The sequence below is a fragment of the Calonectris borealis genome, chromosome 14 (genome assembly GCF_964195595.1).
Source record: "Calonectris borealis chromosome 14, bCalBor7.hap1.2, whole genome shotgun sequence".
Taxonomy (NCBI): Eukaryota; Metazoa; Chordata; class Aves; order Procellariiformes; family Procellariidae; genus Calonectris; species Calonectris borealis.
In genome coordinates this window covers 9859878-9885741 of record NC_134325.1, presented here as the reverse complement: position 1 = coordinate 9885741, position 25864 = coordinate 9859878, and the positions used below count along the sequence as shown (strand labels likewise).

The following is a 25864-nucleotide window of genomic DNA, read 5'->3' as shown; positions in this document are numbered from 1 at the left end:
TGATTAGGCAGTTATGAGAGATTTTCCCATAAAATTGGAATTTAAATAAAGGGTTTTCCTTTAAGGGGAAAAAAAAAACCTCCACCACCACAAAACAGACCAACTTTATAAAGCTACCACAACATATTTATATAAGCAGGTTTATTAAAATTATGTTTAACATTTTCCAAATATCTATCATCCTAGATAAATGTTCTCCTTGATCTGCTAAAAGTCATAGAGGTTCCAGAGAAGACTGAGTTCCCAATTTGTTCTAAGCACACAGTAAAAGAAAGTCCTCCTCTAAGGAGATTACTGTCTGTAGGAGAGAGGGCAGGATATGGGTCAGGATCCTCACCCTGCCTCACTTACTTATATTAAGGAAAACAGATGTATTGCCAAATCAAATGACTTAACAAAATGTGACAGCTGTGGTATCTTGAGACATTGACTCCAGTGCCTAGAGTTTGGGTTAAGAAGCCCCTGATATTCCTGTGCCTGAACACTCAGTCCTTCCCCTGCATTTCAGTTCCCTACTCTTAACTGCTGTGATGCAGCTGTTTCTGAAGCCATGCTGTAAATCAGATGATTGAAATGATCCAGACTAAATATAACCTGGTTTGTGTTTGGAAAAGGTCTGAAAGGTCTTTATAGCTTTAATGGTAGTGGAAGGGGAAGAAGAAGTAGGAGAGGGAACTTCAGGCTTTGACTGGAAATGTTACCTATCTAAATTTTAACTGGACAATTCATAGCCAGAATATTTCTGCATCTCACAGTTGTATTACAGTTCCCCTCCAGCCCTAAGCCTTTCTATAAAACAGAGGGAGGATAACTAATTCAACTGGTTGTTACTTCTCTATTCTGAACAGCCTAATCTGGTCTGACACAGCTACAACGGATGTCCTTAGATAAGTGTCAATCTAGTCAATCCCATTTTTAGTATGCTTTCTGATAGCAGTATCATTTTCATACCTCTGACTAAGGGCTACAGAATGTCACACATTTTAAGCATAAAACATGCTAGAGAGATATTTGTATTTTAGGCCAACAATCAGTTCTGTAGATCAATTAGGGCAGAACTGATATTACCGAGAAGTTTTGGGTGTTGATCAGCAAGAAGAGCAGGTCCCAATGGAATTCTAAAAATGTAAAATGGGAACAGAGAAAAACCCCTGAATCTACAATATTAGCAATTATGTCACTGGGAAGCGAGAATTTTTACATTCTTCATCCAAAATGCATAAACTCAGAAAAATTATTCAACTGCTAACTTACAGCAAACTTGTTTAACTGAAATTCCAATCTTATAAGCCTCCTTTTCTAACCTAGGGATGATTTCATAGCCTTCTGCTTCATTGGGTTTAAGATTCCCTTAAGATTTCTCTAAGCTGCTTCCCTTCATGAGCAGCTAGATGGTGGAGGAATAATTTCTCTGCAGTATTTTCTTAGTGGAAAGGTCCGCAAATTGATTTTTCACCCTTCACCCTCCCTTTCAAGATAAAAATGCAAAATAAACAAGCCAGACTATCACCGAACGTATGTACATCTTGTTCCTCAAGTGGCTTTACAACAAGGTGTCGTGGTTTAACCCCAGCCGGTAACTCAGCACCACACAGCCACTCACTCACTCCCCCCTGGTGGGATGGGGGAAGAGAATAGGAAGAGTAAAAGTGAGAAAACTTGCAGGTTGAGATAAAAACAGTTTAATAGGTAAAGCAAAAGCCATGCGCACAAGCAAAGCAAAACAAGGAATTCATTCACTCCTTCCCATCGGCAGGCAGGTGTTCAGCCATTGCCAGGAAAGCAGGGGCTCCATAATGTATAATGGTTACTTGGGAAGACAAAATTCCATAACTTCAAACTCCCTTTCCTTCTTCTTCCCCTAGCTTTATACGCTGAGCATGATGTCATATGGTATGGAATATCCCTTTGGCCAGTTTGGGTCAGCTGTCTTGGCTGTGCCCCCTCCCAGCTCCTTGTGCATCTGGCAGAGCACGGGAAGCTGAAAAATCCTTGACTTAGTGTAAGCACTACTTAGCAACAACTAAAACATCCCTGTGTTATCAACACTGTTTCAGCACAAATCCAAAACATAGCCCCATACTATCAGCTATGAAGAAAATTAACTCTATCCCAGCCAAAACCAGCACACAAGGCAACATAAATAAAGTATTAGACTTGCATTAATAATACAACCTACTCAAAAAGCTCACAGAAGCACTGGGGGGGTTCCATAAAATTTCAAAGAAAAACCCTCAAAAAACTAAAACACCCCACATTTTACTAAACTGGGAAACTTGAGAAGATTGAAAGTATTTCCTCCCTCTTAAACTAAAGGAAGGAGTTAGATCTCTTATTCTATGGGAATCCCAAACAACAAAACATTTCACTATGATATTCTTAACATTGTAATATTTTTAAAAATCTGCTTGCGCTATGTATGCTCCATACTTAAAATATTTTATCCTGCCACTATACCATAGGAAAGAGTGCAATCTCAGAGGAAACCAGGACTCAAACTATTAAAACATTTCATATATTTAAAGAAATTTCTTAAATGATACCTTGAAATGAGGCCCACAGATAGAATACATTCCCTCAAGAAAAGTACCTATAATTGTCAGTTGCATTCTGCTGAACTTCCTGCTGCAGCCTGGACAGTTGATAAAATCTGTTAATGAAATGCATATTTTCAAGCTAAACAGCTATGACAACAAAATGCTTGGAGATATTTTCAATATACATGACATCTTTCTTCACAAATAGATCTATTCATACTCAAAAGCAAAAAAACATCTAGTACTGGATGACTTTGCATCAGATACTTTATTTTAAAGAAAACGTGAAGTGCAAATTAAATTTCTATATTATGCATATGATTTTCATAGTGTAAAAGACATTTTTATACAGCATCTGAGCATCATCGTAAAGAAAGGGCATTGAAAATTGGCACTCTGTGCTACTGTCCACTAACCTAGCTGTCACTGTGATTTTGGCCAAGTCATTCTCCCTTCTTCTCTCTTGAAGAGTGACTGAACCTTCCTACTTGCAAAAATGAGATTATAGTAACCAAATATTTGACATCACAGAGAACTGGTGTGACTTAGTGTAGCATTTGGAAAGCCATTTGTAATTCTAGAGCACTAGCAAATGCCAAGTCCCGTTCTTTTCTTATACAGAATATGAAGTAGTGACCTGCAGTACTTGAGAAGAGAAATATGTGAGGCCACAGCAGTGGGCACCCACTGTTTCAGAAATATTGTATGCCATAAATAACTGGCAGTTTGCATCTTTATGACCTACTTTATTTCACCTAATATTCAGAATGGTTCTTTGTCTCAAAAAGAGCATGTGTATGTATGTAACTTGTAGTTTGCTGAAATATCTTCCAACTGCAACAGCTTGTAAGTGGTCCAAATTTGACAACTTTTACGACTCGACAACTTAAGTTGGAATACACTAGTCATTTCCAACAAACATTCAATTACATAAGTTAAGGATTGGATTCTTACAAGTTTTCTATTTAAGGTTGAGCACTTGCATGTTTATTAATCTCAGATTAGAATTTAGAGCTCTGTCTGAACACCGAGCTGTCAATCCTTTGATACACAATGAAAAGCTCTTTAGTGTCTTCACTATTTGAACTGCAACAGCAAAACTGAAGATTTTGCTGGGATTATTCTTTCACCTCTTCTTTGAGATTAGAAAGTTAGTTCAAAACTTGTTTTTTTTTTTTTTCCCCAAAAAAAATCCTTATTCCTCCATAATGTACATTTCATTAAGAGAACGCTGATTTTGTTTGAATGTTGATTTCACTTGAAATATCTCTCCCAGTAGAAAGTGATCCCTCTCTTGTCAGAGAAATTCTTTACTAATAACATTTTACAGGTTTTTTCATTATTAATTAGGGAAATCATTGCAACTATATCAGCTGTCTTATAAAAAAAAAAATTCTATAGCTTGTGGGGATACATATCCTTTCTGGCATATCCCAACCTATTCTGGACTCAAAGTACTACAAAGTCGTCCCATCCAAGCCCTCTCAAGGATATCAGGGTCTATGCATCCCTTTTTGCCAGCCAGGAAAGCAGATACCTCAGTACTGGAGACTACTTTTGTCAATAAACATTCAGCATTTTTCATACTTCCAGCTGTACAGATTGAACTCTGCTCCCAGACCAGTATAAACAGGAGTCAAACCCCAATTATCAATGTTGACAAATTGCAGACCATCAGAAGAAGCTGACTTCTGGCTGCATTTACACTGGGAAATTCAAGTATGCTTGACACATTAACTTGTTGGTACAGAATTAGCCCTAGTTTGTGATACTAAAAGTTTTAATCCATGAGGAGAGTCTGAGTCCATGAAAAAGATGACCGTGTTCTGGATCAGTTTAAACAGATTGTCAGGAATGCATTTCTTCTAGCTAGATAACCACTGAAATAAACAAACATTGAATTCCAAGATGAAAAGATTATACAGTTCTCATTTCATGGAATATCAAAGGAAGGGAGAAATTAACATCCTGCTACTTACTTGCCTATCACCAAATTCTATTTTGACATATTTCCTGCTTATGAAAATCTTGCAAATAATCCAGATAATAATCCAAATTCCTGCAACTGCTTTCAAAAGTTTAAGGACTCCGTACCATACTGCGAGGAGTTTCTCAAAATGCTGTCTGAGTTTTACATTTCAAGCCTTCTGGAACAGAAATGCAATCCTTTACAATATCCAGTATTCTTTTAGTTTCTTCCCAAGGTTATTGAAGAGTGTAGCAAATACAGATGTGGAAGGGCCTTTCACACACTTTCCTTCACTTTGCTAGTGAACTGTCTCATTTAGATTTCTCTTTTATTGACAAGCCCCAGTAGTCAACCCAATACCCTATTAATAAATTTGTTGGAGTTTCTGCAATATCATTAGATGCCAGTAATTGCCCAATTTATAACAGTAGGTACCCTAAAATACTGTGAACCTTACTGGTATCTAATTATTTACCTGAAGCCAAATTCTACTGTTAAACCCATGAAAACATTTTTCCAGTACTAATTTTCACTGTAGGTATTTGCTATGGCCAATAACCATACTGCTGATCTTTAGTTCCCCTCCCCACTATCAATTACCTTGACTCTCTAGGACATCAAAGGCTGTGATTTAGAGGCAAGGGGAGCATATTAAACATATGCAGAAAACCTGTTTTTAAAGCATGTACTCACACCAGCATTATTTTAACACCCAAGCATTATTTTAATCAGGTGAGAAAAACAGAAAAAGAAGGAGGTTTGTATGACCAATAGAACTAACCAACACTATTCACATACTGAATGAGTAATAGTTACTATGCACTGAAAAGTTTGCAAACCAGAATTTATTCCTAGATATTGGTAATTATTATTGAAAGACTGCTAATTTCAAGAGAATACCGCACTCCTACACAAATTGCAAAAAAGAAAAATTATGTTAAATTAGTTAGCTATAGGATAAGGTATGAATTATTTACTAAGCTTGATTCATGTGCATAATTCTTCACAGTCAAGCATGCAAATCAGATCAGGTAATTCCACACAATCATATGATTACTAATTTCATATGCAATCACTTCATCGGTGTCTGTAGTTGCAGTATTTAGAAGTACAAATTTGATATATTCTTCTTTACATATTTTACAGACAACTAATACATTTTTAGAGTCTATGTAGATACTTAACATACAGTTTTAATATCCAATTTTTATACTTCAGATATTAAGATAAGGCCATATGCTCATAACAAAAGTTTTCATCTAACTGTAGAAGAGTACTTGCAACTTCTGTTTTTCTTAGATTTGTAAGGCATAAATGGTAGTGTGTTACAAATCAGAGGGATTTTTGTTAATGTCAGATAACATATTTCAATATTTGTTTGAGAGAGAGTGGACAGCAAATGCAGAGTAGCCTTTTACTTAAGTCCTAACAATTGCTACCATTAAGACTTAAGCATCAAATTCCTGCTGCTATATTTGATTGCTAACAAAGTTTTCTTCTGAAATGTTTTTTTAGCTTCCCATGTAGGTAGGAACTTAAGAAAACTGTATTCAATATTCAGAATTTCTGCGAATGGTTATATTCAACAGTTTGTTCTTATTTGCAGTTTCTATGACTACTGGAGCAGCATTAATTTCTTTAAATTGAAAGAATAGATAAACAAGAACATGCACAATTTTCTTTTAAAGCTATTCCAGCAGAAAAAGCATATCTCTCTCTCTCCATTTTAATGCAAAAACACAGGCACATATATTCAATTTCAAAGATTTAACAAAGCAGAGAAAACCACAATCAATTTTAACTACATATTTTTTATGTAATATTAGGGAATTTTAGCCAGTATCGAAATAATTTTACTTTCACCTTTTCCAAATGTTCACTACAAGCCATGTGATTTTTTTTAGTGGGACGAAATAATACAATAAAAAGAACAGCATAAATACTGTGTTTCTTTCTCAAAGATTTTCCTGTGCATCCTATATGCTTTCAGCTTACAAGGTTCAGGATTATTTTTTCCTGTATCACTTACACCTGTTATTTAATTTGAATTTAACACAAGGAAGCACTAATATATATGCAGATGTTTTGAGATTATGACTCATTGTATTGATTTCAATGGTACTAGTCATACATTTGTGTTATGTCTTTTCTAGTAACTCCAGTTCCTTTAAATATATTGTGGTCTTAGCCACAAGAAGTCTAATGACACCAGAAAAGCACACTGCCAGAATAAGCAAAATTCATCATACCTACTGAAGGTATTTCTAATTGAAGAAACTAGTTATTTTTTATGCTGTTCCTATATTTTTACTTGGCTTTAATCTATCAGCTTTTAAAAATAGATTTAATTTTACTGCATTTTAAGTAGGCACCTACTGTTTTCACATTCAAAAGAATCCCTCAGACAAAAGAAAATTTTAGGTACAAAAAATTATCCCTTTGATAAGCCTCATTGCTGTGCAACTGGGCAGCCACACAGCCCCTACCAGCCAGGCAGCCAACACACGAGGCAACTTGCAGCACTGGACAGCCTGCACAGCTGCTAGTTAGGGAACTCTGAGTTCCCTAACCATAACCACAGAGCCTCCCAGCCAACTAGCTTGACATCCTTGTTTCATGCCAGCTGGCTCACCTGTCCAGTTTCCCTTCAAATATTGATGAATTGACATAAAATACATGTCTGTTGAATCAACATTTTTCAAAGCACTGCTGTTCTGCTAGAAGAATAATTTTTGGATTTAAAATTAAGTACTGGAAAATAAATTAGGATTTAATTTTCTGATTTAAATCAAAACACTAGTGAATCCATCCTTTTTCCTCTAGTAATTCTCTCATCCTAGTTTTCCTTTGTGTCAAATTACTTCTTTTCTTTGAAAAGCTCTTCAGAAGAAGCAGGAAATACAAAAGAACATTTTCTAGGGCATAGTGGAGGAATGCTCTCTGGTTCTCATTTCTTTCAGTGAACACCCTATATTAAACATCGTTCTGCAACTCTGAGTCTGACCATGTACTTCCATATATATCTTAAGACACACAAAAAGCTTTCTTGGCTAACAGTGAAAGATACTTGCTTCTTTATCAACACCTAAACTATCAATTTCATGTGTCAGTTGGGTAGCTATGTGGAGACAGCCTTTCTTACCTTTTGGTTGTCCTAAGGAAGAGAAATGTGAAGGCCAGTCATCTCAAGAAAATACAGTCATACCACATTTGGAATCACTCCTCGACAGAATGGAACACTGCAGGTTCAATCAGTTGTTCTGAAATCGCTCTTAATATTGGTCTGGGCAAGCTAAAAGTAAATAAAAAAATTTATTTTTAATTTTTAAGAACAGATAACAATCATCACATTAATTGGGAAACAAAGAAAGGGAAAACCCACATATTTTACAAGCACACTTATATGTGTACTTAAGTTAGATAACTAGGCTTCTCTTACACTACAAAATTTAGTTAATACGCTGACGGATACTTCGCATCATTCCTAACTGAAAGCTGTGATATATATGCAGTCCTATGCCTTCCATCTACATTAATGGAAAACAGTTCAGACCAAGCAGCCTAAATTTTATCTATTTTTGGTAGAATTAAGAGAAAATTCCTCTGCCTTCCATTCTTCTCTCTCTCTCTCATCTCCCCATCATTTAGTATACAGAAACCTGAGCAGGCTTTATGATTGTGGTCCATCTTTTTCTCTCACTTGCCAACTTCCACTTTGGGGATGGTGAGATAACATTGGTCTGAACTGTTTTTCCCCTCCATCTGCTCTGACAGACAGAAAACTTGGTGAGTGCATGGGAGAAACCAGCGATCTCTTCACTTTATTATGTTCATCCATCCGTCTTATTCCAACTAAGATGGAAAAGCAGTATTTGGTAAGAACTGTCCATATACAGTCTTGCCACTTCTGTAAGTGCTCAAAGAAACTCTCTATAATTGACATTTGTATCCACAGTGTAGTTCACTACAACCTCTATAGACACTGAAGGGGGTTTTTTTGACAAAAACAGAAATAAAAGCTTAAGCAATGAAATTTCCCTTTTTTACAGATTAAGCAGCAATATATTGTTATGCTGCTATCAAGAACAATCAAAATATGCAAGTTTAGTATCTGCACATGATGACCAAGTTAATATGGCCATTAAAACTTAAATATTAATCTTTTTCTCCATATAATTAATAGAAATCAGAGTAAAATCCACACCTTTCAAAATATTATCTTAAGCTTTTGAGCTCCAATCCAGCAAACACGTTTACAACATAGGAATTGTCCCATTTATTTTAGTTATACATGTTAAACACCTTTTGTTGGATTGGAAACTTGGACTTGTTACTTACTTTTGTCATCAACATTCCTTTCACTGGTTATCAAATACCTCTTGAATCTGGCAATTGTTTGGAGAATGAATCGGATAAAGATAATGACTTGCTTTGGGTAAGAATAAGGCTGCTGGGTTTGCCTGTATCACATAAAATACGTGAACCCAGTTAACACCATTCTGATATTATGTTTCCAAGACACACACAAACATTTTGCTAGCACAAGCTTATCTCTGGCTCAAGGCCTAAATATAATTATGGCTTTAGGGTAGAAATGGAAGAGCTTTCTTTAAGCATTGCAATGGTAACGCAGGCTGCCAACTGAAAAGGAAGGTAGTAATCTTGGCAGATACGAAATACAAGAACTTATCAGGCAATAATGGCATATTGTAAGCACGTCATGCGGTTTATTTGTATAACAGCTCGTGAAAGTTTTTACACAGCAAAGTCCCTCCCTCAGGTGTCAAAAAGAACAAAACTGACTACTGATTAGAATTTGCCATCTAAATAATAAGCTAATGTGAAAAGCATATATGTCATTAATTACAGTTAAAAATAGCCATGTAATTTGCTTTTGAGATGCATCTATTTAAGGTGATGTTATGCTTTACTCTCAAAAACCTTAAAATTCTCCCCATTTCATTAAAAAAACTTAATATTGGAATTTCCTAGGCAGAGAAACCTATGATTGTCCAGGAGAGGCAAAGAAAGAAAATGAAATGCAAAGAAAGAAACAATAAAAGGAGTTGTGAAATTAATCAGTCAAATGGTTTACGTTAGGATAAACAATTTTGCTCAGTGTGGACTCAAAACGGCAGATGACTTTACTTCATACTACACATGGCTTTCACACAGCTACAGATGAGTTCTGAGTCTCAGTGAAAGACAATGGGATACAAGGTCATTGCCAATGCCACTTTGGCAAATTAGATTTAAACTAAGTTACTTCAACGCTTTAACATAATACCTGACAGTCACAGTGTTCATAACGTGTTTGTACACACTACTACGAATCTTAAAATTAAGACAGAATTTTATTGTAGACAGTTGACTCAAGATAGCTTATCGTCAACGTCTTGAAAGGGGTAGAGAGGAAAACACAAAGCATCCTCAGAATCCAGCTTTCTAACCTTATTAGGCTTTTCTTATGAAGAAAGTCTGATTTAATGTATTTACTTAAAAATGTCTTAGCAAAGAAAAACTGGATTAAAACTATATTATCTAGAGTGCCATCATCAAATCTGGCTCCAGACAAATCCATCCAGCTTATCTAGTCCTACTGAAACATTTATTATTGCTTTGAACATGAGAAAAGGAATTCCTGATTAAGGGAATTCCCAGAATAAAGTAGTACAGACAGCAGAAAGATCTTGACAATCCAAAATACAGATTATAACCCTGCACAGTAAGTTCATAAATTGACAGGATGTATTGATAGGGCCCATTCCCACATGACAGTGTATTTCATCAGTCCAGAGGGGTTGCCATCTACTGTCTCTGAATAATTCAGTGTGCAAAACTAATTCATGAATGATGGTGGTGAGATTATGCTGTTTTGAATTATTGGGTGAGAGAATTCATGAATTTATCCAACTGCAGTGGAGAATAATTATTGCTAGTCCATTTAGGACAAAATCTAATTCAAGATCTACAAGTCACAAGACTTTACAGCTACTACATCAGACCTAATTTCCGTAATCTCCCAAGTTCTGCATACTGAGTAAACCTAGGCACAAGAAGGTTTCTTGCAAGCAATTGTTGATATTTCAGCAACTAGATTACAACCTGTTACAAACTTTTTATGCTGTTTGTTTTTAAGCTATGATTATGCTTGCTGCTTGTACTATTGTCTATATACTGAACTATGTGTCCTTTATATGTTTTCAGAGACAAATGATTCAGTATTATTGACCTTCATGAGATATAGAATGGTCACAAAATCATGCATACTACTTACTGTTTGAGGCCAAAACTTCCACTTTTTAATGAATTATTCCAGCTCCAGTGATATATAAAAACCAAACTGTTCGCTGTTTTTGGTTAAAAAGACACCCTGCATCAGCTATCACAGTTACAGAGTCATTGAAGTGGATCATGTTTGATGTTTTGACGATAAAGATGAAAACTGCAGGCAGGAAAACAGAAAACAAAATGTAAATTCAGTTAAAATGCTAGCTTTCATTTCCATTTCACACTACAATTATATTACTGGCCCTGAATGTGTCTCTTCCACTTTTTCCCTCCTTTCTTCTTTTATTTTTTTGGAGCCTGATTGCCCAAAGAGCTATTTTTAACAGGAGTTATTTATTCTAGCTTCTCTTTCCAGGAGTCTGTTTTACAACATTAACAATAACAAGCAAAAAACAGTGAAGTGTTGTAATCATAATATACACAGGGTGAGACAGAGACGAAGTCTGAATGATAAATCCTTGAACTGAAGGAATCCAGAAGCACCTGCCCAGGTTTCCTTGCTGGTACCATTATACACTAAATTTATTAATAAAAATGAATGACCAGCAAATCTCTTTTTTAAGTAACCAAGAAAATTTCAATCCTAATCAAAGACTCTCTTCATTGGGATGCGATTGAGGCATCTGTAAGGGTTTGAAGGATTTCTTATGCTAAATCACAAAACATTTCATGAATCAACATCTTCTAGCCATAAGAATTAAGTTAGAACCAAACTAAATTTATTTTGTCTTCTTTTGTCATGAATAACCATATTTTAAAATCCACTGCTGTTTCTAAATTAAGAATGAGTATGAGTTTTCTTCTTATTTTTGTCCAAAATCCTATGGTTCATCTGTAATAAATGCAACAAGAACTAAGTAATTTGTATTTTCTGGGCTCCCAGAGAATTTTCCTAACATGGACCACATGTAGTTAGTCATAATCAGGTAGGTTTAACATTGAAAGCCATTTCTGTTTAGTTAATTTATATATTGATAGAGCATAGTAAAATTAGCTGGTTAAACTGAGCAAAGGAATAAGAGATGCTGAATTTCTGTTATCTTAAATATTGCTTGTTGTTGTTCAGTGCTGAGCTACTACCCATCTTCTGCAGGCATTTCTTAGCATACCTATAAGCTCAACTTCTGCTGTGATGCAGTTTGGATCCTAGATGACAACGATGTTTGTCAGATTGAATAAGGTAAGAAATGCTTTGATGTTCTGAAGGCCCTCTAACATGTAACGTGGTAAAGAATAGACCCACAGTAAAAAACAAGAGAAGTGGTTTTCTTGTAACACTATAGTCAAAAAATTCTAAGTTGTCCCCTTGAGAAGTTTACCACTGTCACTGAGTTCAAGAGAGACGAATACTTTTAGAAGAACACCTTGTCTCTGGCTCTATTACAGATGGCAGAATGGCAAACTGCCTCACCCAAAAAGGAAACCAGGACTACTATTAGTGACAAATTAACTGAGGACTTCCAGGAGGTTACTTAAAACATATTAGCATTCTCAATAAAAGTGATACTTAAAAATACAGTAGAACTTCATGGATCTAAAAAAGATGTTTGCAACAATTCCTTGACAATTTGTTTAACTCTCTCAGAGGAATTTCTGAAGTTTACTTGATTTTATATTCTCTACTATTAATCATGAAAGGAGCTCCATCAGAGTTGTCAACATACCGAGTCCAGATTGTGTAATTTATAGAAAGATCGTATGATTCACATGCCAGAAGTGGTCTCCTCATCTCAGAATAAGTATTTTGAATGATCTCTGTTTCTATCCAATCTTTTTAAGAACACTGAGGAAAGCTCTCTATTTATGTAAGCAGGCACAGTACCAGATGTCAATGGAATCTATTTCATTTACACTACCAGCCTCAGACAATGGCCTGCTAATTAGCAGTTCTTAATTTTAGGAATCACACTGCAGACTGCAGGTTCAGAACGAGGTTTACAGGAGATTGGACATATTCATGAAATGGAAAGCCACTGAAGATTACTGAAATTATATAAATCTGGCAAATTGCTGAAGACGGGGAGAGGAGTCTACTACAGCTTTTGCTTATTCTTACAGCCTGCACTTTTGGTCACAGATGCTCATGTACGTGAACTTTCAGTCTGGCACAACAGAGTCATTCCTATTTTCTTAAATGACAGGAGAAAGAATGAAAACATTGCTCCCTTTTATCACCCCGAGAGTCACCACTGAATCTCTGATTCAGTAATCTTCAGTCTTACTCCCAGATCTCCCAAAATTCCAGTTCCAGTTCAATTTTTAAAAAGGCTGATACTCTCACAGTCAGGGGAAGAGATTCTAAAAAATTTTACCATTTAAGCTTAAAGCATTTAAAGCTTGCCTTATTGCTGCTTTCCATGCTTTATTTTCAGCTGGTGACCGCTTTAATTAAAATATTCAGGCCTGTTGTGATTGACTTAAGTAACTTTACTCTCAGACTACTGGCAGTTGCAAAGTATGCAGCAAGATTTTTTTAAGTTCTATTAAGTTTCTTAGTGTGAGTCACATTTGTAGAATCAGAAAAGGAAACATTTAAAAAGACTGCATTCATCAGGCTCCCTCTCCCCAAAGCAGCTATGTATTTAGGGATGAAGCTACATATCTGTCCATCTCCTAAATATTTCCTTTAGTTCTCATTGGCAAGTTCAGTTGGAAAATGTCTGCAGGGAACAAAAATGTTTTTTGTCACACAGATGTTCAAGTTGCTTATTTTAAGAATCTGCAGTTCAGTAGGTTGTGCTTTTAAAATCCTTTGCTGATAGTCCATAGAAATTTATAAGAGGATTTACATTATTTTTTTTATTTCTTGCTAATTGCTATACTTCACTTTTTTCCAGTACAAAAGTGCTTGACATAATGATGCTATTGTTCCGAGTAAGGACTTAGTTTCCAGAAAAAGTTTTATTTACTGAGGAAGAAGCACATTACCAAAACCTAGATAAAACAAAATATGAATTTCATTGTTGAGATCTATTTTTCTACACTCCAAAATATTATTGTATCTGCAATTCTCAAATTATTTCAGGAAGAGTGCCAACATCATAAAATACAGGAAACAATAACGAGAAGCCCTCTTGCCTCTGTGGTGACACCTTAAATTATTTTTTATGAACGAGGCAGGCTTCCAAAATTTCCTTTTCAGAAATCCAAGCCAATACTCAGACTGAATAAAATCAAGCTTGGCTCAGTGGCTGGCAGTTGCAGTCTGGGGAAAAGAGCCTTCAGTGTCCCTTCCCTTTCCCAGGACACTTTTGCTTACTAGCACAAACCCACAGGACTTAGACTGTTAGCTCACAAAGCCATATGCTTTTTAATAACCTGTGGGAACCATATGAGTATTTAACTAAGTGCTGTTCTCCTTTAGTCAGCTGCTTAGTCCCAGATTTCTTTAGCTTTTCCTTCATGAATATATTTAAATCTAAGAAGCTTTCCCTTGTCTTTCTTGTCTGTACTTAGCAGTTTAGTAGTTTGAAGGACAGACAGCTGAATTTTTTTAACTAATTTTTTCTTTTAAAAAGAGCCACCAATAAGTACATGTTTAGAAGATGAGAATTAAATAAGCTTGTGTTGTTCATGTCAAACAAATGAGAACAAGAAAGGGCACATCCTACATTTGTTTCTATCTTTGCCACAAGAAAGAAGAGCCAGCTGTTGTGGCCACGCACCTACATTTTCTTCCCTCTATTATCCTCAGTGTTCAGGCAGGCCTATGGGTTATATCCTAAGATTTCAGCAACATGTAGGTAACTAAGCTGCCACGTCAAATTTGAATATTTGCATTTCTCAGCACTGCCAGGAGCAAAATGAAAGGTTCCTGATTAGAGTAATACAGTGAAACTACACCAAGAGAAGACTGAGGGGACATTAACAAGTGTACAAGCAAGAAGGCATAATCTGTCTCAGAAAAGGGCATGTTCCATCAGTATCAACAAAATCACACGTAACCAGATGACTCCTTTACATTTCCAAAATAATACTGAACATCCTTGGCAGGAACAACCATGGAAATGACTTCCTGCTCTTACGGCTGTGAAGGAAATGCATGCTTTCCATGTCACATACAGTCTTCGGGACAGAAGCATTTCTTAAGCCAACAGAAGGGTGAAGATATATACTGTCTTTAAATGTATCCCAGAAAGTAGGAATGGCTGAGAACACAGAAACTAAGTTCAGGGCCTTCACAAAAGCTTTTCCATAGCTCTATATTTCCCTTGTACAAATTTACTGCACATAGGACAGTATTCATAGAATCACAGAATCATTTCAGTTGGAAGAGACCTTTAAGATCATCGAGTCCAAACGTTAACCTAACACTGCCAAGTCCACCACTAAACCATGTCCCTAAGCACCACATCTACACGTCTTTTAAATACCTCCAGGGATGGTGACTCAACCACTGCCCTGGGCAGCCTGTTCCAATGCTTGATAATCCTTTCAGTGAAGAAATCTTTCCCAATGTCTTGGCCACCTGGGCACACTGCCGGCTCATGTTCAGCCGGCTGTCGACCAGCACCCCCAGGTCCTTTTCTACCGGGCAGCTTTCCAGCCACTCTTCCCCAAGCCTGTAGCATTGCATGGGGTGGTTGTGACCCAAGTGCAGGACCCGGCATTTGGCCTTGTTGAACCCTCATACAACTGGCCTCAGCCCATCGATCCAGCCTGTCCAGGTCCCTCTGCAGAGCCTTCCTACCCTCCAGCAGATCAACACTCCACCCAACTTGGTGTCGTCTGCAAACTTACTGAGGGAGCACTCGATCCCCTCGTCCAGATCATTGATAAAGATATTAAACAGAACTGGCCCCAATATTGAACCCTGGGGAACACCGCTTGTGACCGGCCGCCAACTGGATTTAACTCCATTCACCACCACTCTCTGGGCCTGGCCGTCCAGCCAGTTTTTTACCCAGCGAAGAGTGCACCCCTCCAAGCCATGAGCCACCAGTTTCTCCAGCAGAATGCTGTGGGAGACAGTGTCAAAGGCTTTACTGAAGTCCAGGTAGACCACACCCACAGCCTTTCCCTCATCCACTAAGCGGGTCACCTTGTCACAGAAGGAGATCAGGCTGGTCAAGCAGGACCTGCCCTTAATAAAGCCACACTGACTGGGCCTGATCGCCTGGTTGTCCTGTATGTGCCGCATGATGGCACTCAAGATGATCTGCTCCATAACCTTCCCCGGCACCTACGTCAGGCTGACAGTAGTTTCCCAGATCCTCCTTCCGGCCTTCTTGTAGATGGGTGTCACATTTGCTAACTTCCAGTCAACTGGGACCTCCCTGGTTAGCCAGGACTGCTGATAAATGACTGAAAGTGGCTTGGTGAGCACTTCCACCAGCTCCCTCAGTGGATCCACCCACCCTGGGTGGATCCCATCTGGCCCCATAGACTTGTGAGTGCCCAAGTGGTGTAGCAGGTCACTAACCATTTCCCCTTGGATTATGGGGGCTTCATTCTGCTCCTTGTCCCTGTCTTCCAGCTCAGGGGGCTGGGTACCCGGAGAACAACTGGTTCTTACTATTAATGACTGAGGCAAAGAAGGCATTAAGTACCTCAGCCTTTTCCTCATCCTTTGTCACTATGTTTCCCCCCACATCCAATAAAGGATGGAGATTCTCCTTAGCCCTCCTTTTATTGCTAATGTATTTATAGAAACATTTTTTTATTGTCTTTTATGGCAGTAGCCAGATTAAGTTCTAGTTGGGCTTCGCCCTTCTAATTTTCTCCCTGCATAACCTCACAACATGCTTGTAGTCCTCCTGAGTTGCCTGCCCCTTCTTCCAAAGGTCATAAACTCTCCTTTTTTTCCTGAGTTCCAGCCAAAGCTCTCAGTTCAGCCAGGCCGGTCTTCTTCCCTGCCGGCTCGTCTTTCAGCACATGGGGACGGCCTGTTCCTGCGCCTTTAAGATTTCCTTCTTGAAGAATGTCCAGCCTTCCTGGACTCCTTTGCCCTTCAGGACTGCCTCCCAAGGGACTCTGTCAACCAGTCTCCTCAACAGGCCAAGGTCTGCCCTCCAGAAGTCCAAGGTGGCAGTTCTGCTAACCCCCCTCCTTACTTCTCCAAGAACTGAAAACTATCATTTTGTGATTGCTATGCCCAAGATGGCCTCCAACCATCACATCACCCACAAGTTCTTCTCTGTTCGCAAACAGTAGGTCCAGAGGGACGCTTTCCCTTAGTTGGCTCACTCACCAGCTGTGTCAGGAAGTTATCTCCCACACACTCCAGGAACCTCCTAGACTGTTTCCTCTCTGCTGTGTTGTATTTCCAGCAGACATCTGGTAGGTTCAAGTCCCCCACGAGGGACTATCAAGACCTATTGCTTTGTTGTAATCTTCATCCCTTAGCAAATAAGGAATAGATTCCAATTCTTGAAAATGGTGACAAACAGTGCTGCTTTTGACCAACCAGCTGTGGTCAACTACAATTAGCACTGAAAAAAAATCAAGTTTGTGTCATCAGTAAAGTATGTAGTATAAAACCTTATCTGCTCCCACAGACTGAATTCAACAATAATTGTATTTGATTCTCATCCAAATCTATAAGATTTGTCCAGAGGCATTTAAAAGAAGTGTAATTATAACTTTAGGATTAACTATAAATTGTAAGGAGAGGAGGGAAGGAGAATTCATGTTACCATGAAATAAAATGGAGATGTCATACCAAGAAAATAAATGAGTCTGAAATAATGCAGATGGAAAAGGCACATGTGCTTTTCCATTTTTCTCTGGTAATTGGTTGAGAACTTTCTTCATTTCATTCATGCCAATTATTTTAAAATTTCTGCTGCCATTACTGGACATGAGCAGGGAGCTGGTGGGTCCAGACTGTCAACAGCTCACAGCAGCAAGCTTTTAGAAAATCATTTCCAGTTCCTAATTTGAGTCTGGCTGTTACTTAGTTTGATAAAAAAATATTTCCACTTACCTTGTTCTTATTTCATCCTCTCCGAGGAGCTAGGCATATGTGAATCTTTCTGGGTCTTGTATCTTCTTTAATAAGGAATAAGTCTCTATAGGGGAAAGAAACAACATGAATTAGACAGGGACAAGGATAGGAAGAAATCCAAAGCTACTAGAAATTTGAAATTCATAATAAAAATCTCTCAGTCTGTGTAGCTATATATCAAAAGTGCATGTTGTATAATTTGAAAGTCAGCTCATCATTAGATCTGTATTATACAATGAAGCATAAACTTATTTTTGTATAAACCACGGGGTATTGGATCTTTTGCTCACAGATCACCAGAACTGAAAGATGTCTAGTTCAATTATTTCTATGAGATATTTCTGCAGATATTTCATTCCATAAATGTCACTTATCAAAGTGCAATTACCTCACCTCTTTGCCAACATCAGCATTTGTCCTTATCAGTATTCCATTTTCTGTTCTGCTCCAATCCCTTTCCCCGCCCCCCACTTTCTCTCTCTCTGATTCCTTATTAACCCACAAGACAGCAATAGTGAACATACAAAACCCACTATGATCTATTGTAACTTGGATAAATATTTTGCAAAGGGCTTTCCAGCTAAGCAATTGAAGTGGGTAAGTATCACTTTCAAAAGACATTAGGTTCCCAGGTGCCCATCTCACCCCTTTGCAGGAAATTACTGCCCCCACATCAGAGCATAGCAGGGTACACGCATGCAACCCTGCTCCCCAACTTCACTGCATAGCATATTAGTACCAACTTAGCATCAGTTGAAATGCTAAGCTGTGAATGAGAGTGGCAGAAGCGCTGGTACACCACTCAGTCTTCTGGGGCAGGAACTTCTGGCGAGGACTGGGATGCAGAAGGGCGACAGCAGAACTCCTAACTGCTCCCGCTAAATCACCCAAGTCCATCTGTCAAAGTCCCCAAATTACCTGGTATGTGTCCAAAATACTAGTCCAGGTTTTGGAAGCAAAAGAGCCAACAATCATGACACCCAAAGGAAGCTTCTCTTTAGAGTCGTTAGCTCAAATGCTGACACCATGACTGCTACCAGCACAAAAGACAGCTTTGAGATAACTCTGGTACCTTTACAGGACAGTGCACTAAAAACCTGAATGCCACTGTCCACTGAGACTCAGTTTCTCATTGTCTACCTGAAAAACACAGCAAGTTCCTAAAAATCACTGTGTGTTTTTGGGAAAAGAAAATAGTCCTAGTGTATTAGGAAACACAACTTTATGCAGTCAACATTTCTTAATGGTGAAGTGTCCTAATGTGCATTGTGGAGGCGGGGGGAAGGGAGAATGGAGAGGAACACATCTATAAAAACTGTTACCCTCTTTTTCCTGTCTGTCCACCAGTTTTAGACTGCCCTCACTGCCCTCTGCTCACACACTCTTTGGGACAGGCAACATTGACTACACTACTTGAGAAACAAGTCATGTAGAGACCACATGCCTGCAGGCTGGTAGATGTAATGTGAAAGGGGAGAAAACTTCCATTTCTCTAGGGCAGGGAAGATACCAAGAGTTTCAGGAGACAGGCTGATCCCAAAATGACTGCTCTGTCTGTATAAACACCTTTGAACCTCTGCAGAGTAGAAAAAAAGACATTTCAAACAATAGGAATCTGCTTAGCTTTCAGTATAGGCAGTTCCTTTATATCCCAGGAGAATATACTGATCTAAATAATCTTTTAAGGATTTTTAGATTTTGTCACAGATACAGTAGGTATAGACAAACTACGCCATTAAGATATTTTTATTCTGCAACAAAATCCGAGTATTTAATAAGAATTAGAACATATTCTATAGCTGATTGACTATATAAAATCTTTTCAGTGTTACTCTAGCACATCTCTAATGCAAAGATACTTCTTAAAATATTCAAAAGCAACATTAAACCATGTCACTAACAAAAGCAGACTCAGTTCCCAAGAGTTTACAAAATAGATGTTTGTACAAAAGTTCTACTTCTCAGGTCTGCCTCCTAGCGGTCTCATTACAAAAATGCAGTTAAGCTATTCATATTTAAATGTACTCAAGTGCCCAGAAAAAGCAGCAGAGAAGATGGAGAACACTAACTCGATATTGGAGATGCTGATGCTCTGTCAGTATGGGAAAAGCCATTTTCAAGACAGGTGAAGTACCAGTTGCTTTACATTTGCAATCTAAAATTAGTCTTACTCGTATATGCCTAAATACTTACAGATATTTACTCTTCCTCCACAATACTAGCCAGTTTTATTGAATGGAGACAGACCATCTTCAGAGTACCAAATGCAGCTAAAAAAAAAAAAATCTCTGATCTTATACTGCAGTTATAGCATGTTAGATATGACTTTATACCTCAATAAAGCCATAGAAAAGTGTTAACACTTTACTTTCTTGAAAACCTGTTAACCAAATGTCTAGGCTTTCATTAGTACAAAACTAGCATTTGCTAACACTTTAGAAAAGATAAACTACTTTAAAAGGCTTGATTCAGCAAAGTACTCAAACCTGAAATCCCAATTTATTGGTACCACAGCAAACTATACAAACAAATACACATTTCTTTTCACCAATCCTTAAATACAACTAAAAGCAGAAGATACAAGTTCTATCTCCTGGTGCACAAATACTTCTGTTTTTTTATTTTAAAAGCTTAAGCCCAGAGCTTATCAAATTGTTGCTTTGAGTAGATCCCAAATCTCTGACACGTCAAAGTATGTGCTGTTATTCAAGGGTGCTATAAAAATTCAAGGCAGAGTTTAAATCCTAAAAAAATAAAATAAATCATTCTTTAACACAGCAATTCCCAACTAATGTAGATTTGTATTAAGAGGTTTAAAGATGAACCATCACTAGGTTCTCCTACCTTTACTTTTGCTAACCAGCTCTGACTGGTACAAAGACGTAAGGTGAATTTACCAGTAGTGAAGCCGCTAGAAATGTCCTGAAGTACACAGAATAGGATGCCATGAAAAGGCAGCAATCCAGCATTTTCTAAGAATTAGGCCTCTGAAGAGCATCTCAGAAGTGATGTTTAAGATGTTTGGCACCCAAAAATCTCCAATCTCTCAATAATCCTGGCCCGCTACAGCACAGCCCACAGGCCCAGGGCAAAGGAAATAGCAGTAATTCCTACCCTCCTAGGACTCAGCGGCCTTGTTAGCCGTCTAAGCAGATACACTGGAAATACTGCCCTTCTCCACCCTCTTCTTTCATAGATAGAATTTGTTCATGGACAATTACGGGAAACAAGCTGGCTTCTTAAGCCTTGTATCAAGGAATACTAAGGACATAAGAAACAGAAAACTGCTCTATCATGATGCTCCTGTTCTGTGAATAAAGAAAGAATGAAGATTCTGAGGTTTTCTGGTCTGGCATACTTCTATGTCTTTGTACTCACTGCAAGGATTTTAATTAAAGAGAAACCAGTAATATCTCGCCCTTCGTCTACATTATCATTAACCTGCTTTCTTTACAAATTAAAGGCACTGAAGCAGAATTTTATTTTTTTAATGATGCTATTAATTTCATTCACTTGGATATTTTACCTTTCTTGCATAGATTACTTGCCTGCATTACTTTTAGTCTCATCTCTCCTGAGAGGTGATCCACTAGGTGAGTTATTTTTAACAATGCTGCTGCTGTCAAATACTTGGGAGTGAAATTTCTTCTAAAGCTTCTGCAGTGCTCACAATCCCTACCACAAGAGAAAAAGTTGGCACATCTAGATCTGGAATGGTGTTCAAAAGGATGCTATCAGCTTAAAATTCATACTGAGCCACATCCAGGAAGTACAAGTTTCTCTCTTAAAGCATACAAAAAACAAGTAGAAGACTGAAAAAGAATGACCACAGAAGAAATCAGAGGAAGAGTACCAGGGAGGAGGGAGCATGCAAGATTAAATGACAAGTTGGATGGAGATGAGCTGAGAATAGAATAAGAAAATAGAACATAATGCAGCAGGATTGTGGAAAATATTGAAGACAACTAAAAAAAAAAAAAGAAAAAGAAAAAAAACAGGAAGAAATTGGAATGTGGAAACACATGGAAATGCTAAAAAATATTTCCTCACATTGCTGATTGGTTGTAAGTAGTGATTTTTTGGTTGACTGATACACTGTAAGCAGGACTGAGTTAGGGGCATTCCTCACTTCTCCTTCGGAAGTCATGTATACTTACACAGGGAAACGATCCCATTAGATGCTGTTACCTTCCCCACACCCTATCAGATCTCAGTTCTCTGAATCCCCTTCCCTTTCTCTCTTTCTTATAGTTCCCAAAACTATGCTGAGTGCCCCATAATAAGAAAACACTCTGGCAAATCACAGCGTGGCAATTTAGACAAACGTGCCTGATAACAAGCAGTACTGTTTCACTTCTGTGATGGTCATGCAGAGGCGCAAGCTGAACAAGTGCCAGCAGGTCACTCAAGATGGATCTGACTTAAGAAAAGCTACAAAGCCTGCAAGCAAATATTCGTTTGTCCTGCTGCAGGTACTTTTAAAATTTTCTGTTGTCTATTAAATATCACATAGAACAGATCAAAATACAGAGTAAGAGTATTTTAATCAAAATGAATGGAGGGAAGACGCATATCTGTGTCCCATGGTCTGGGACTACATGCATATATATTGACTTACTTGAGGAATAAACTCTATACATTAATCTAGAAGAGCAAAGCTTGTCCTGTGGAGTGTCTCAATACCATGTCATATTGATTAGTGCTGTTACCACAATGTTGAAAAGCTAAGGGATTTTTTTCCTAATTTGTCCCGAAGAACATTACTGTGCATATTTGATCAAAGCTATTTCAAAACACACTCTCAGTGTCTTCCACTTCAGGTTCTTGGAAGAAACATGTAAACTTACAGCATTCAAAGTCCTAAAGTAATTCAGTTGCAACATGAAAAACAGAAACAAAATATCTATATAATTTGAATGGAGGAATTTTTCAGTTACAATTCATTTTAAGAATACACTTTTGTTCACATATGCATAATCTGAAATTAAGACCTTCTAGAAATTCCAGGATATTGGGTGCATTTACAGTATTGAGTAGTGAGGTGCAAAGAAGGAGGGGTGGGGGTTTGATGTGCTGCACTCCATTATGGTTCCAGAACCACATGTCCACACTGTACCTTTACCCACAACGAAGTTGATGGCACTTGCCAATGCTAGATGCACTGCTGCAGCGCCTTCATTTACCCCACAGGCAGAGTAGCCTGAATGGCACCCCAGTACATGACTTCAGACTTGGTTCCAGCAGGAAGGAAAACATGATGCACTCCAGTGCATACAGCAGGTCTTGTACAGGCACAATGCGAATACGCACCCAAAAGAGCCCCTCTAGCTCACATCACTCACCCCTAGTGACCTGCAGTTCTTATCCCAGCTCTCATCATCACAGACAATGCCATCAAAGACAGAGGCTGTGCCATTTTGACAGCCTGCTCAGTACAACTTCCAGTCTGATTTCTGTGAGGAGAGGTGGCACCTGTCAATCTGAGTGACAAGCCATCCGAAATTTTAAGCGTTGCTCTGACACCAATCCCTTCTATGGTTTAACAAATAACTGCTTCAGCTTTCTCCTGGTAAAAAGTGAGGAATTATCCCACAAGAAGGAATATGGGCCAGTAGGAAGTACATGCCAGAGTAATTATGTTACTTGATAGATCTTGAGAAAACAGCAACTCTCTTCTGAGTAGTTTTATAATACTTCACACATTCGGAAGTCTTTCCGTAAGCAGAAGGACCCAGGGGCATCAGTGCTTGTAGTATTTTCTTATAGTGGCAAAAACATAGGCACAGCAACCATGAAGGAGTTAAAATGAGGTAAACTGTAGGGTTACATTGGAAGTTGTAACAAATTAGGACCCAAAGACACAGAAGCCAGTGAGAGTTAGAAGCTTCTAAGGGTCATGTGAGTCTCAAAGTTGAGTGAAGTACAAGTCTAAGCCCTGCTGTCACATATCCTGAAGATTTCCCAGGAAGAGTATGTGGCTGGTTCCTGAGTCTCTACTTTTCAGTGCATATTACAAGATACGAAATGCATATCCAACTTAGATCAGCTACCTTCTTTGTTTTCCCTCTGGGACTATTAAGGATGTGCCAGTGGCTACAAAATGTTGCTTAAAAGACTTAAAGTAAATTCCTAGTCAAATATTAAGCTTCATTCATCTTCTTCCTGCGGTCCTTAAGCAAAAGAGGGTTCTGGAAGAATCTTTTGGGAGGCATAATAAAGACCATGCAAGAAATAACAGAGTTGATAAATAATTTATGAAAAAAGTAAAGGGAGAACATTCCCAAATGCCAATGCAAGAAGCATTTCCACTAACATATGAAGCATAATAAATACAGTCCATTTTAAAACAGACAATTAGAAAACTGCCATACCCAAACATGCACTAGAGTGGGAAGATGTGAATTACAACTAGCAGAAAGCAAGCAATCCAGTGGTCATTCAGCCAGTTTCCTTAAGAGGCAAATTTCTCAGTGAGAAAATAGGAGTTTACCTATTTATACGATACAACTCAGTGGATGAATTCAAGCTTCTTGAGAAACAGCCTCAAAACTTACTAACAAAGACTATTGTGCTAAATAAAGACTAAATAATGAACAGTGCACTTGTCTTCTTCCATCAAATGAGTAGACTGATGTTCATCTACTAATACTGTCCACCCATAGCAATCAAGAGACATGGGTTGTTATTTGTATTTTCGGAATTTCCTTTATCAATAAGCATTTTTTCCACAGGAAGTAAACAGAGTAATGACAGTGTCATAGGAATCATTCTTATGAAGCTCAGGTCTTGCAGTCTCAGATGGTATGCTGTAGCACACTCGCACCAATTTCAACAGTCTTGCCAGTTCACTCCTATACAGGATCCAGCCCATAAGGTTACAACGTCATATTAACTCCAGGTAAAAGAACTGGCCTTTAAAAAGTTTTGGCTGCTTTCAAATACAAAATGGAGCTTTTGGGGTTAAAAAGTTACCACAGAAGTTGATGTGTGGTTACCATCTTTGAAACTTCTTAGGCTAAGTGGATATTCAGGAGTTAATTGTGCAGCCTCAGCATCAATTGCCGTCACAACTAATGAAAGACTTCATATTAATAACATTGGCAGTATGTTGTAACAGTTACCTGATTTCTACGGACAGTGTTACATGAATGGAACCCTTCCTGCCTTTACATATGTGCTAAATGGTGATTTTTACGGAACACAAATTCTATGTTGGGTACATTTAGGTTTGCATGTTTAAGAATTATTAAAATTCACTGAACTTTACACTATTAGTCATGATATTGTATAATTATTTGCCCTTTGTCTTACCCACTGTCAGCCGTTCTGATTTTGCACACAGGCTTAAAGCAATTAAAGGAATTTAAAGTTCAACTTTCAACACTTTGTAAGTAAAACAAGTTAACTCACCTAGGAAAACCACAGGAATCAGACGACAATCTAGAATTTGGATTAGTACTTTGCTGATGTGTTCAAATTCTGAGGTTTATTAGTAACCATGCCCGATCCATGGTCTGCTTAAACCAACGAAGAGAATGTCTTCTTCCTTTAGAAGCATTTTGGATCTGGCTTTATATTCTCTGTGAAGAAAGAACAAGCCCATTTCTTACTTTAAAAAAGAAAACACTACCTCTAAGCAGAACAAAATAGAGCAGTCCTTTACATTTATCAGTGAGAATTAACTTGACAGAAAGACATTAAGGATTTTATTAACAAAACAATAAAACAAAACAATTGTGATAGCAAGATGCAACCAGTAGTAGGGCTAGAAATCCTTCTACAATTTTTTCCTGTAACATGTGTATCTGCACTGTACAAGCATAAGATCTGTAGCCTGTCTGAATTATTCAAAATTGACTGAGCCTTCTTTCAGAAGGAACCTCCCAGGAACCTAACAGAAAAGCAGGGACAAGATCACACAAACAGAGTTAACCTCTTTCCTGCTTACAATTCATAATTTAGCTACAGTGTCAAACAGCAAACCAGACTTAAGTAATATTCTTCTTATGAGGATTAAACAAATGAGTAAGTATAATTAGTAAAACTATAATTACTAGTGCAATGTTCCCATTACAGCAATAAAGAGAGAGTGCCTGTAGAATAAACTCTAGTTTCCTTCCT

General features: G+C 37.9%; 1 long non-coding RNA gene across 1 annotated transcript in view; it reads right to left on the bottom strand.

Moving 5' to 3' along the window:
- The window catches only part of LOC142088155 (uncharacterized), a 156062-nt gene that overhangs the window by 37717 nt on the left and 92481 nt on the right, over positions 1 to 25864 (bottom strand). The window contains exons 8-16 of the long non-coding RNA XR_012675748.1: positions 25154 to 25323; positions 21292 to 21418; positions 19937 to 20013; positions 19188 to 19319; positions 17723 to 17807; positions 10784 to 10951; positions 8845 to 8966; positions 7649 to 7798; positions 2544 to 2650 (exon numbers count right to left, since the gene is read on the bottom strand). This is a non-coding gene — a long non-coding RNA (uncharacterized LOC142088155). The remainder of the gene's footprint in view (positions 1 to 2543; positions 2651 to 7648; positions 7799 to 8844; positions 8967 to 10783; positions 10952 to 17722; positions 17808 to 19187; positions 19320 to 19936; positions 20014 to 21291; positions 21419 to 25153; positions 25324 to 25864) is intronic.